General features: G+C 42.7%; 1 long non-coding RNA gene across 2 annotated transcripts in view; it reads right to left on the bottom strand.

Annotated features, from left to right (window-relative positions):
- LOC141084076 (uncharacterized) overlaps window positions 1–12799 on the bottom strand; it is a 49193-nt gene that overhangs the window by 34464 nt on the left and 1930 nt on the right. For both annotated transcript variants that reach the window (XR_012230925.1, XR_012230926.1), the window contains 2 exons: window positions 10105–10168; window positions 9311–9496 (listed from right to left, as the gene is read on the bottom strand). This is a non-coding gene — a long non-coding RNA (uncharacterized lncRNA). The remainder of the gene's footprint in view (window positions 1–9310; window positions 9497–10104; window positions 10169–12799) is intronic.

The following is a 12799-nucleotide window of genomic DNA, read 5'->3' on the forward strand; positions in this document are numbered from 1 at the left end:
GAAAGATCCACAAAGTCAACTATCACTGCAGCCCTCCACCAGTCGGGCCTTTATGGCAGAGTGGCCCGACGGAAGCCTTTCCTCTGTGCCAGACATATGAAAGCCCGGATAGAGTTTACTAAAAAACACATGAAGGACTTTCAGACTATGAGAAATACGATTCTCTGGTCTGATGAGACAAGGATAGACCTTCTTTTTGATAATTCTAAGCGGTATGTGTGGAGATAACCAGGTACTGCTCATCACCTGCCCAATACAATCCCAACAGTGAAACATGTGGTGGCAGCATCATGCTATGGGGGGGGGGGGGGGGTTTCAGCTGCAGGGACAGGACGACTGTTTGCAATTGAAGAAAACATGAATGCAGCCAACTACAGAGATATCCTGGATAAAAACCTTCCAGAGTGCTCTGGACCTCAGACTTGGCCGAAGGTTCACCTTCCAACAAGACAATGACCCTAAACACACAGCTAAAATAACAAAGGAGTGGCTTCAGAACACCTCTGTGACCATTCTTAACTGGCCCAGCCAGAGCCCGGTCCTAAACCCAATTGAGTATCTCTGGAGAGACCTGAAAATGGCAACCAACGTTCACCCTCCAAACTGACGGAACTCGAGAGGATCTACAAGTAGGAATGGCAGAGGATCCCAAATTCAGGTGTGAAAAAATTTGTTGCATAATTCCCAAGATGACTCATGACTGTACTAGCTCAAAAGGGTGCTTCTACTCAATACTGAGCAAAGGGTCTGAATACTTATGACCATGTGATATCTCAGTTTCTTTTTTAATAAATTTGCAAAAAATTCTACATTTGTTTTTTTTCCCGTAAATATGGGTTGCAGATTGTACATTAATGAGAAAAAAAAATTAACTTTTTTGAATTTACCAAATGGCTGCAATGAAACAAAGAGTGAAAAACTTGAAGGGGTCTGGATGCTTTCCGTACCCACTGTAAATCTTAAAATTGTGACATTTGAAAATTGTGCATTTGTATTCTCGCAGTCTTGATTCAGTTTCCCCTGGGGAACCTCCGTTCTCAATTCTTCCTAAGGATATTGTGGCTTCTATGGTAGCCTCAGAGTTGGAAGAGGAGATCTGTAAAGTCCAGGCGTTGGCTCCTTCTAATTCAGAGTCCAAGTTACTTGTGCCTGTGTACCTAAGATTGTGTCTGTTACAGGAGTTTCACAATTCCATTTTGCGTGGTCATCCTGGGGTTACTGCTACACAGAAAGCCATTGCTAGATTTTTTTGGTGGCCATCCATGCATAATGACATTAAACATTTTGCATCCACTTGTGAAGTCTGTGCATGTGGTAAAGTGTGTCATAACCGGCTGGCAGGAGAATTTTCTCCATTGCCAATTCCAGAAAGACCGTGGACTCATTTGTCTATGGATTTAATCACAAATTTGCCTGGCTGATGGGAAAACTGCTATCTATATGATGGTTGGCCAATTCAGCAAACAAGCTCATTTTGTTCCGTTGTCAGGATTACCTAATGCAGAGACATTCTCCAGGTTGATTATCAATGCAGGGCTACATTGGGGTGCCTCTTAACATTGTGTCTGATAGGCAAGTGCAATTTGTCTCTAAATTTTGAAGAGCTTTTTGTTGTAAACTCAGGATTGACTTCTCATTTTCATCTGTTTATCGCCCTGAAACCAACAGGTAAGACAAATCAATCTGTGGAACAAATTTAAGGTGTTTTGTGGCAGCTCAGCAGGAGGACTGGTCTTCGTTTTTACCTCTTGCTGAACCTTGCCATTTTTCTGTAATTATGGTTTTCATCCCCATTTTGGAGAGCTTTCAAGGATTAGTGCTGAATTTTCTGAGGTGGAAGTCCCTGTGCAGAGACTTGGGGATGTCTGGAAGGAGGTTTAAAAGAGTATTGGGACTACTCAGATTTGCCAAAACTGGAAGGCCGATAGAAGAATTTCGGTAGGTCCTGTTTTTAAGGTTGGGGATAGGGTTTGGCTGTCATTCAGAAACATTAAACTTAAGGTACCGTCGGTGAAGTTGGGACCAAAATTCATCAGTTCCCATGAAATTCTGGAAGTGGTCAACCAGGTGGCCTTTAGGCTGAAGCTTCCTTCATTTCTCCGCATCCATAATGTCTTACATAAATCCCTGTTAAAGGAGTTTGTCCCTCTGTGGTGTCATCCTCATCCTCACCTTCTTCAGTTGCTGTTAATGACAGTTTAGAGCAGGGTTCCCCAACTCCAGTCCTCAAGGCCCACCAACAGATCATGTTTTCAGGATTTCCTTTGTATTGCACAGGTGATGCAATTATCACCTGAGCAATACTAAGGAAATCCTGAAAACATGATCTGTTGGTGGGCCTTGAGGACTGGAGTTGGGGAACCCTGGTTTAGAGTATGAGGTACAGAGTGTTCTTGACTCTTGCAACGTCCGGAATTCGCTCCAGTACCTCAACCACCGGAAGGGATACAGACCTAAAGAGAGATCCTGGTTCCCAGTCATGCAGTCTGGTTCAGGGACATGCTGAGCTGTCTGTACAGTGATTAACAGCTGAGTTGTCCAGTGGTGTGCTGAGCTGTGTTTTTATTTAGAGCTTTGTCATGCAATCTGAGACCAGGAGGTACTGAGCTCTCGCCAGATGCGCTCTGTTTCCCTTGTTACTTAGCTATTTAATTGGGTTGCAGTCCCAGATAGCTGCCAGTCGTAACTTTAGCTCTGTTTGGTTTCTTTCACTGTGCCTAGTGCGTTAGTTGTTGATCTATTACTGCCTGACCTTGGACCTCATTTTGACCATCCGTTTGTCTAATCCTTTTGCTCTGATACCCTATCCTCCCATTATTTTGACCTCGGACTGTTACCTGACTACGACTTTGTCTCTTCTCTCTGTGTATGACGTACCCTCCTGTCTACTGACCTTGAACTCCTTGACTATCCTGAATCACGGCTTGTCCGTGAGAAAAGACTCAGTGTCACACCGTACCCCTGAAGCAATACACTATCTGTAACACACGTCCAAATGACCTGTAGAAATGATTGGTGGTGGCAGCTAGTTACTTTGGTTATTGTGGAGTTGGTAGTGACCGTAACGGGGTATATATTTTATTTCCATGAGTTGGAATCAGATGTTTATATATTATATGCTCACTTGGCATTTACCAATAGCTGACCTAGTAGTGGAAACAACAACAGCTTCGTGCATCACTCATCAGTCAATTACATAATTGTTCTGATGATTGGAGGCGGAAGAATGTTGATCCCTCACAAATTGCTGGCAGCAGTGGGTTCTTTCCGCCTATTCTCCTTGACAATTAGGTTTTTATGGCAACTGACAACTGCTGGTGTTTAAAAATTGAACAAAAAACTTTGTAACTGCTTCCAGACTGCTCATAGACGTTAAACATCCTTTCGGTCCTGCTCCTACTCTGCAGTGACATTGTATACGTGATTTTGTAGCTGCGGGAGCGGGGATTTGTCTGTGAGAGACAGCCAGAGTTCACTGAGAGAAGGCATAAACTGTTTATTACCATCTGTGCCTTCTTGATCGCTGACAGCAGTTTTCCTTATCCATACACAGTAGTCATGTGATCACTGTGTATAGTGAGAGCGCAGGTGCTACTGGATTATGGGAGACACAGACTACTCTATGCATCTAGAAAGCTGCATTTCCCTTATAACTGGAGCTAATATACCATTGCCGCTGAGTCACTTCTCACAGACAAGCCATGAGTAAAGGTAGTTAGGGAGGCCGAGGTCAAGAGAAAGGAGGGTACGTCATAAACCAAGGGAAGAGACAGAGGCATAGTCAGGTCACAATTCCAAGGTCAGAGTACGTCAAGGCAAAAGGGGTTATACAAACGGGTAGTCAAAAGGCAATTTCAGGGTTCAGCAACAAAAGATCAGAATGTCTGAGTTCAGAGCAGAGAAAACACACCACTGAACTGAAAGCTACTACCGGCAGCTATCTGGGACTGACCGGTTAGCTAAAATACCTGGGTAATCACTAAGAACAGAGAACACCTGAAGTAAGCTCAGCACCTCCCAGTCTCAGATTGGAATGCTGAGCTGACAGCTCACTAAGCCCCTGCACTAGATTAGACGACTGAGCTGTCAATAACAGGCCCAGTTACAAGGGAAATAAGATGAAGATAAAAATATTTAAAGGTCTTTTATTACCTAATGGGTGGAAAATGTGTAAAGTAAAATGAATTAATAAAAATATCAGGTCAAAAATAAATATGCTACTATCAAATTTGTTGTTACAAGCCCCGCCCCAGTAAAAAAAAAAAAAAAGTGTCCAATATTTAAAAATATTTGTTATAGTGTGGAGAACAAAATTTTAAATGGATTGTAGGGTTTCAACTCTCTGGTAGCTATTTGGATAGGCACAGGGTTTTTATATCAAGAGACCACAAAGTAGTTTATTGTCCATCATAAACTTCACAGCTCCAAAATGAAAATAGCCTTTCTTCAGTACAAAATGAATACAATACAGTCTTTTTCTTCAGGCACAGTGAAATAACATAAATTTGGCAGCCTCACCAGCCTTGGTGTTCGAGGACATAGCAGCTCCAAACATGTTCATCAAATAAACATAGCTATATTCGTACTCAACACAAATCCACTCTGCTGAGCAAACTCAGCTGCTGTTATTAAGCCTGTAAGCCCTGGGATGGATCATGGGAATGATCTTTCCCACACTCACTCTTTTGGTTACTTCTAAATCCTGGATCCAAAATCCAGTCAAATAATTCCTCTCAGTAACCTAGTGTTACTGGTACAGACTTTACATTACTGAGGCCAGCTGCCTTGGTGACACACATCTGTCATTCAGGACATTGCCTCCTGCTGTCTTACAGCATTTTAGTGATCCTTTGTGGTCATAAGATAAAAATAAAATTTGAAAAAGCAGACACTTATTTCCCTTACTTTTCCACTGATATTACAAAAAAGAGAGTGAGGCTATGTGCACACTCTGCGGTTTTTACTGCGGATCCGCTGCGGATCTGCAGCAGTTCTGCAGACAGTGTACAGTAGCATGTAAGTCTATGTGATTTACAATCTGCTGTGCAAATGCTGTGGATTTTTAACTGCGGAAAAGCTGCGGTTTTGAATCCGCAGAAAGAAATGACATGTGACTTCAAGAAATGACATGTGACTTCTTTTCTGCGGATTCTGCTGCGGTTTACCATCTTTGTAGAGGTGATAAACCGCAGGCCAATCCGCTGGTCATTTTACCTGCGGTTTTACCTGCGGTTCCGCAGATACAAATCCGCAGACCAATCCGCAGCGTGTGCATATAGCCTAAGACAGTGCAAACTCGGGTTGAGAGTCCCGTAGTCAGTCCATGTATTGCGGTCTGTGTTTGGACTGAAATCTATTGATGACTACATGCAACCTTATTCCTAAGCACTTGACAGAAAAGAAAAAGAAATGTGGTTAATATACTAAATTTATTGACAACAGTTCTTAGAACATCTAATGCTTCCATGTTAAGCTGGCTTTTTGTGTAACTTTTCATCTCCAAGTGAAAGCTTTTCTAATCCATGCTCATCTAAACAGTATGAATAGTGCCCAGAAGAACGTGATGTTTATTTGCATGTCTGCTATGACTTGGAATGCTCCCTTCTAGGAGTGAACTCACGGCAATGATAAGCATTATTACTAAAATAACAATATTTACTTCTTAGGATAGGGCTTCTTTTTTGAAACAAGATGGTAATATGAAAGAGAGAGAGAAAAAGAGAGAGAGAGAAAAAGAGAGAGAGAGAAAAAGAGAGAGAGAGAAAAAGAGAGAGAGAGGAGAGAAAAAGAGAGAGAGAGAAAAAGAGAGAGAGAGAAAAAGAGAGAGAGAGGAGAGAAAAAGAGAGAGAGAGGAGAGAAAAAGAGAGAGAGAGGAGAGAAAAAGAGAGAGAGAGGAGAGAAAAAGAGAGAGAGAGGAGAGAAAAAGAGAGAGAGAGGAGAGAAAAAGAGAGAGAGAGGAGAGAAAAAGAGAGAGAGAGAGAGAGAAAAAGAGAGAGAGAGAGAGAGAAAAGAGAGAGAGAGAGAGAGAAAAAGAGAGAGAGAGAAAAAGAGAGAGAGAGAAAAAGAGAGAAAAAGAGAGAGAGAGAAAAAGAGAGAGAAAAAGAGAGAGAGAGAGGAAGAGAGAGAGAAAAAGAGAGAGAGAGAGAGAAAAAGAGAGAGAGAAAAAGAGAGAGAGAAAAAAAAAGAGAGAGAGAATCTGGCCGTCGGAGATGATTTCAGGGTTAAATTTCCGGCTGACTTCTTTCCTCCGGGCATGCGCACTATAACATACAGATCCTGCAGCACAAAAAAACGTTGCATGGTCCATCCGCCAAAATTTGGCGGATCCGCAAAAAAGCGGATCCAACGGATGGCCATCCGTCAAGATCCGCCGGTAATGCAACTCAATGGGGAAAAAAACGGATCCGCAAAACTTGGATTTGGTTTTTTGGCAAAACGGCGGATTTTGCCTGATGGTCACAAACGGAAGTGTGAAACAGGCCTAACTGGCAGCTCATCCACTCCCTGTTTTAAAGCATAACATTCAGTTTCCCACATCCACAGCTTTTAACATTTTGGTTAAGCTTCGAAAACAAAGGAATGCTATTCCATTTTTAATCTTGCAAGAATGTGCTGGTCAAATCAAGTTGGCAGAGGTGTGTAAATTAAGCTCTACTAGAAGTTAACCTGTTCAAAGGTCTGCGAACAAGAGTGTTGCAGTGGACGTGGGTTTTTTATTATTATTTTTGCACACTTTATCTGGTGTAATTTGCAGCCTTTTTTGCCTATAACAAACACTACATTTTTCAATCCATTGCACCTTACATGACACTTTTGTATACCGATAAACAGTGTTGCTGGTGTTAGAGCAAAGGTATGATTTGCGACTTTAAAAAAAATGTTGCTTCTTTTGGCACAATTCTACTTCACTGGAGAGGCCTAAAGTGAAATTTTCTAAAAGCCTAATTTTTATGCAGTTCTTTGTTTTTTGATGTCATGCATAATAACAGGGGGGGGGGGGAAATACCCACATTGCTGCTGTTCTCCTAAATCAGTTAATGTTGTTTTTTTGTTCCTCCGCTTCTCCACTCCTGAGGTATGGCCTCATGTTCCTTGTACCGTATGTAAATCTAGTCTTGTTAGCCAAGGTAAGTCGATGTTCACACATTCAGGATTTTACCTCAGTATCTGTAAGCCAAAACCAGGAGTGGAACAATCAGAGGAAAAGTATAATAGAAACCCGTCACCACTTCTGTATTTATCACAAACTCCTGGTTTTGGCTTACAGATACTGAGGTAAAAAACTCACCAAATACTGAGGTAAAATAGTGAATAAATACTGAGTGTGTGACCGTGTGATGTTCAACAGTTCTCTGTGGGTGTCTTAATGAGGTTTTGCCTCCTTGGTTAATGAGACAGGATTCACAAACAGGCAAGAAAAAGCCATATTTCAGGAACAGAGATACAACAAAGCCAAAATCAGGAGAATAACATTAACACTAGGTACAAAAATGACATTTATGGCACATGACATGTCCTTTTAGGCAGATAATCAGACTTAAAATAAACTGACTTCCTCAAATTAAAGCTGAAAGCATATGGCTGAACTATTGGTCTAGTCAAAATGTGTCCGAAAGTGTGCATATTGCATACCTGCAGACACATGACCTCCTGCTCCTGGCGCCGGCACTAGAGAATCCTTACAGCACACACCATGAGGATTCACAAGTATGCAGTCACATAGAATGACGACAGACTTACGTGCCAAACCTGGACAAAACCTATAAGAGGAGTACGCCTTTTGGTGCATTTCACTCCAGTGGCCAGGTTCATTAACACTGGTAATGCCAGTGTTAATGAATCAGGGCCAGCGGCGCAGTACTACGCTGTAGTATGACACAAGCTTTTTACAGATCCCATTCATACATTAAGATAAAAATAATAAAAAGTGATTATCACACGGAGGTTTCCATGCAGTACAAGTTTTGCAGAAACGTGTTCTCAGGTTTTCTTTGCATTATTATGACCAGTATCAATGAGGTTAAATCACATCACATGCCAGCTATGAACATCATCATGCTATGTTGTGATGACAATGCAAAGTCCACCGGAGCCAGATTTATCAACAGAACCGGGATATCAAAAGATGGACCGTCACTTCTCAACAGAAATCAGGTGTGAACAGGTGCATACTAAGAGTACCTTGGATTTAAAAGGGAATCTGTCACCTCATTTTTTGACTATCAGCTGCTGGCAACGCCATCAGGGCTTATCTACAGCATTCTGTAATGCTGTAGATAAGCTCCCAATGTAACCTCTCCTGGCGCCTGCCCACTGCAGTATTCTGCTCTCAACAGGGCAGAGCAGTGCGCCTCCGCAGGACCCACGACAGGCAGCAAAGAAGAGGACGTCACCATTAGAAGATGGGAGGCACCGGACAGGACCGCGACACCCATTGGACCAAAACCGGACCGGGACCGCCCCTGGGTGAGTATAATATAACTCGTTTTTCTTATCTTTCAGGTTACATCGGGGGCTTAGCTACAGCATTACAGAATGCTGGAGATAAGTCCCTAATGGCTGTGTCGGCAGCTGATAGTCAAAAATGGGGTGACAGATTCTCTTTAAGAACCTGGGACTGCAACCCCCGCACCCACGATAGTTATGCCCTTTGTTTGGCTGCTTTGCCTCTTCGCGATCATGAAAATTGGGTCTAAAAATCCCCTTTGTGAATGTAACAATGGCCACACATGCGAACCACCTCTCTTTTCACACAAGGGACATTGGGACCCTGTTCATATTATTGTAGTGGGTCCAACCACTGGTGATAGCGAATAAATATTTATTGCTAACACAATAAGTCCACACGTGTTGCGAACAATTGATCAATTATGTGGGGTAGCAATGCCTGCTACATGCTGAGTGTGAAGAGGGAGTCACCACAGAACAGGGGACACAGTGTGAACAGTAGTAGTATTAAATGGAGACCTCTTCTTAGGCCTCATTCACACATCAGTATTTGTGTGCCAAAACCAGGGGTGTCTCCAAAATAGAACAGGTGTCGATCTTTCGATTATTGTTTTTCATTGCAAGTTCCACTCCTGGTTGGGAAATACAAATACTGGTGAAATACTGATCAAAGATACTGACGTGTGAATGAGGCCTTACTGAGCCAAATGATCCACAACCCTAAAGAGCTGGAAAGTCTGTCATGAGCAACTTTTTATACTGTGTTTTTCACCATTTTAGTAGCTGAAAATGGGGAAAATAATCACCACAAAAAAGTAACAAACAAAATACAGAATTCCTGGAAAAGGGCACATTTACTTACAGCATTGTGATTGTCTGAGCTGTGTATTTTGCACTATGCAGCAGCTCCAGATAAAGCTCCTAACCACTACTGCTCCATAGTGTCCGCATGCTGCAACTGATCACTGCTGTATTCACATGAAATACGTGGCTGTTGCTGCCATCTTGTGGTCATGTGACAGAATAGTAGATTACTTCATGGCCAATACTGCAAAGAAATAATAATAATGTTATTTATATTGTGCAAACAAATTCCCCAGCACTTTACAATTAAGAGGGAATAAGAGTGACATAGATAAGGCCAGAAATGTTACTCCTGTCGTGATATTTCTGCCAGTTGTCAGATGCATCTAATTCATTAAGTTGTGTGTGCCTACAGTGAATTGGGCACATCTTACTCCAGCACGTTCATCATTAAGACTGGCATGCACAGTCTGAATAAATCGGGCCCCATGTGCTTGTCATATACATGCAATCATATTGTATGGGATCTGGCTTCAGTAGAAATGTACCGTATGTAATAAACAGGTCCCCCGTTACTTTATGGCATTATCATTATATAGTATTAGATAGGTCCTGTAAGAGGGAGATTCTAAGGTTAGTAGGCATTTAATTTCCTACTGACCTTCTGATAGGTCATCAATATCAGATCAGCTCTGGATGCAGACACTGGGAAGAGTTGCAGATCAGCTGCTATTCCTTCAGCCAGAGCTAATACCTGCTGATCAGTGGAGGAGCCAGATGTCGGACCCCTAGCAGTCAAATATTGATGACTGATCCCACGGAGAAGTCATTAATATTAGATACTTAGACTACCTCTTTAAAGGTACGTTCCCACAGGGCTTCTCTGCTGCAGATGTTCCACGGCAGGAAATCCACACTGGTAAAAAAAAAACAAAAAAAAAAAAAACACAACAGATTTTACAGTACAAGAGGAAATGCCGTGAATTTGCCTCACACATCGGTCTATGCTTTGCAAAGGGTGAAATCCACAGTATAAATTTAGATGATGATTTAAAATCCGCAACGCTGGTCAAATCACATTTCTCCACAGATTTTGATAGAGATATTGGTATTTCTCATCCACAATGCTTCTACGATAAGGTCTCGCTCAGACATTCATTTGTTTTTTTCGTATAAGAAAAATCATTTTTCATCAGCCTGCTAGATTTTATTTTCATTCATTTTTTATCTGTGTTCCTATTGTGATCAGTTTGTTATCTATTTTTCCTCAGATGCAATAGCGTGTTGATCAAGTTAACTGATCAGTGCAGCGAATCACAGGGTGCAGCGACCCTATTGCCGGCAGAACGGTGAAATCTCTTCCTGTGTCAGCGCTAACCACGGTGCGGTGTGTTAGATTTAGATTGGCGCCGTTACTAAAAGAACATTCACATGACTGGGAAAGTGCAGTTACTGGAAGAAAATTATTTCCTCCTGGAAGCAGCCGGCTTTAAGTCATGGGGTGGTGCAGGCAACGGATACAGACATTGCTCACTATACTGTGAGCTCTTAGTACGCCACAGTGCTTTGATTGACAGCCATCTCTGCAGTGCATCTGTGTACAGTGATATGTCAATCAAAATGCTCGGGCCTGCTTACAGCTGCAGCTCGCTGTATAGTGAGCGGTGACTGTAACTGCACCTATGACTAAAAGCCAGAGGCTCCAAGGAGAAAATAAATTCATTTTCTCCCCATAGGCACACTTCCAGTAAGGTTGCAGGGCAGTATTGTAATGCTATTTACGTGCAGATTAGTTCCATATTTGCAGGTAAATAACGTTTCCTGAGGTGACAGGTTCCCTTTAACTGATGTATAAAATCAAATTTCTCAAAATTCACATTAATGTATATAAAAAAAATCATCTGATAGTCCCTAACGTTCGCAGTATTGTGATCAAGGGTCAAGAGTACAAATGTTCTTTATTTGCAGACGATCTTCTGATTTCTCTCTCTAACCCACATATCTCTCTCCCCTCATTAATGGTGGAATTGGACAAATTTGGGAAAGGATCACATTTTTAAATAAATGCCGACAAATCCGAAGCCCTCAACATCTCATTATTGTCAATAATAATTAAAACACTGAAGGCAATTAACCTTTTAAATGGCCCGCAGGTGATACCATCAGCTACTTGGGCATACACTTTCCCTTCGACCTATCCAGGCTGTTCACTATGAACTTTGAATTATTTTTATCCAGATTAGATAGGGAACTTACTTAATGTAACCGTACTGAATTCTCTTGGTTTGGTAGGATCAACTTCAGGAAAATAACAATTCTCCCAAGGTTGCTATACCTTTTCCAGACCATCTCAATACACAGTCCTTCACCTTTCTGGCACAAAATTCAATGCATTCGCAGTCATTTTTGGTGGTCCTCGTGTCGTCCCAGAATCAGAACCAACATATTAACCAGGCCTAAAGATGCTGGAGGTACAGGAATGCCAGACTGCCTTAGATATTATTTGGTGGCTACCCACTCTTGAATCTTCTATATGATTCATTGCTTTCCCCCTAAGCTCTGGGTCAAAATCGCTCAAGACACTTGCTCCTTTTCCATCCCTTCTTTACCATGGATTTGGCCCCTTATTAACCGACTATCATCATTTAGGCTAGTTTCACACTAGCGTTTTTGAGCGCAGCGACGGCCTGCGCAAGGCCGCACCTCCGCCGGTAGCTCCGCCTACCGGCGCATGACGCTGCATGCGCCCTGCATCCTCTATCTTTATCACTGGGGGCGCAGGCTGTGCGCAGTATGCGTTTGGCAGCTAGTGTGAAACTAGCCTTAGGGTACCGTTACACCCAGCGACCCCGACCAGCGATATGACGCGGTCAGGATCGCTGGTGAATCGCTAGGTGGTCGCTAGTGAGCTGCCACTCAGGCAGATCTCACCAGCGACATCGCTGGGGACGAGGATCGCTACTTACCTGTCAGACGCGGCGATCCTGCGTCCTCCCGCCCGGCTCCACGCGTCGCTCGTCGGCGCCACAGGAAGCGCCGCAGGAAGTGGACGACGAGGAATGGTCCAGCAGCTTCTCGCGCGATCAGCGATAACCAGCGGGGGAGCCGGTCGGAGGTAAGTATCACATGCAGCGATATCGCTAGTAATATCGCTGTAACGTCACAAAATCGGTGACTTTACAGCGATATTGCTAGCGATATCGCAGTGTGTAACGGGGGCTTTAGTGTCAATCACACACTTAGATACATATACTCAAGCAACTTCAAGGACCCATTAATTGATTTGTCAAAGTCCCCTAATCCCTATAACAGATAATCTTGGGTTTAGAAAAAAAAAAGCCCCCCTACGCTTGTATCAAGTTGCTCCCCAGGAAACTCTATTCACCTTCTCAGCCATTTTATGGCGTAAAACTCCCACATTGCATCAAAACATTGAATATAGCCAACTCCAACACTTTTCTCGCTCCCTCTTTACACTGAAGAGATCTTGCATGTCCCCTATCCGCATTCAAAAAATTGTGCAAATTCTCCTCAAATATGGAACATG

Source organism: Dendrobates tinctorius, unplaced genomic scaffold (assembly GCF_039654945.1).
Source record: "Dendrobates tinctorius isolate UK_male_01 unplaced genomic scaffold, ASM3965494v1 ptg000022l, whole genome shotgun sequence".
Lineage (NCBI taxonomy): Eukaryota > Metazoa > Chordata > Amphibia > Anura > Dendrobatidae > Dendrobates > Dendrobates tinctorius.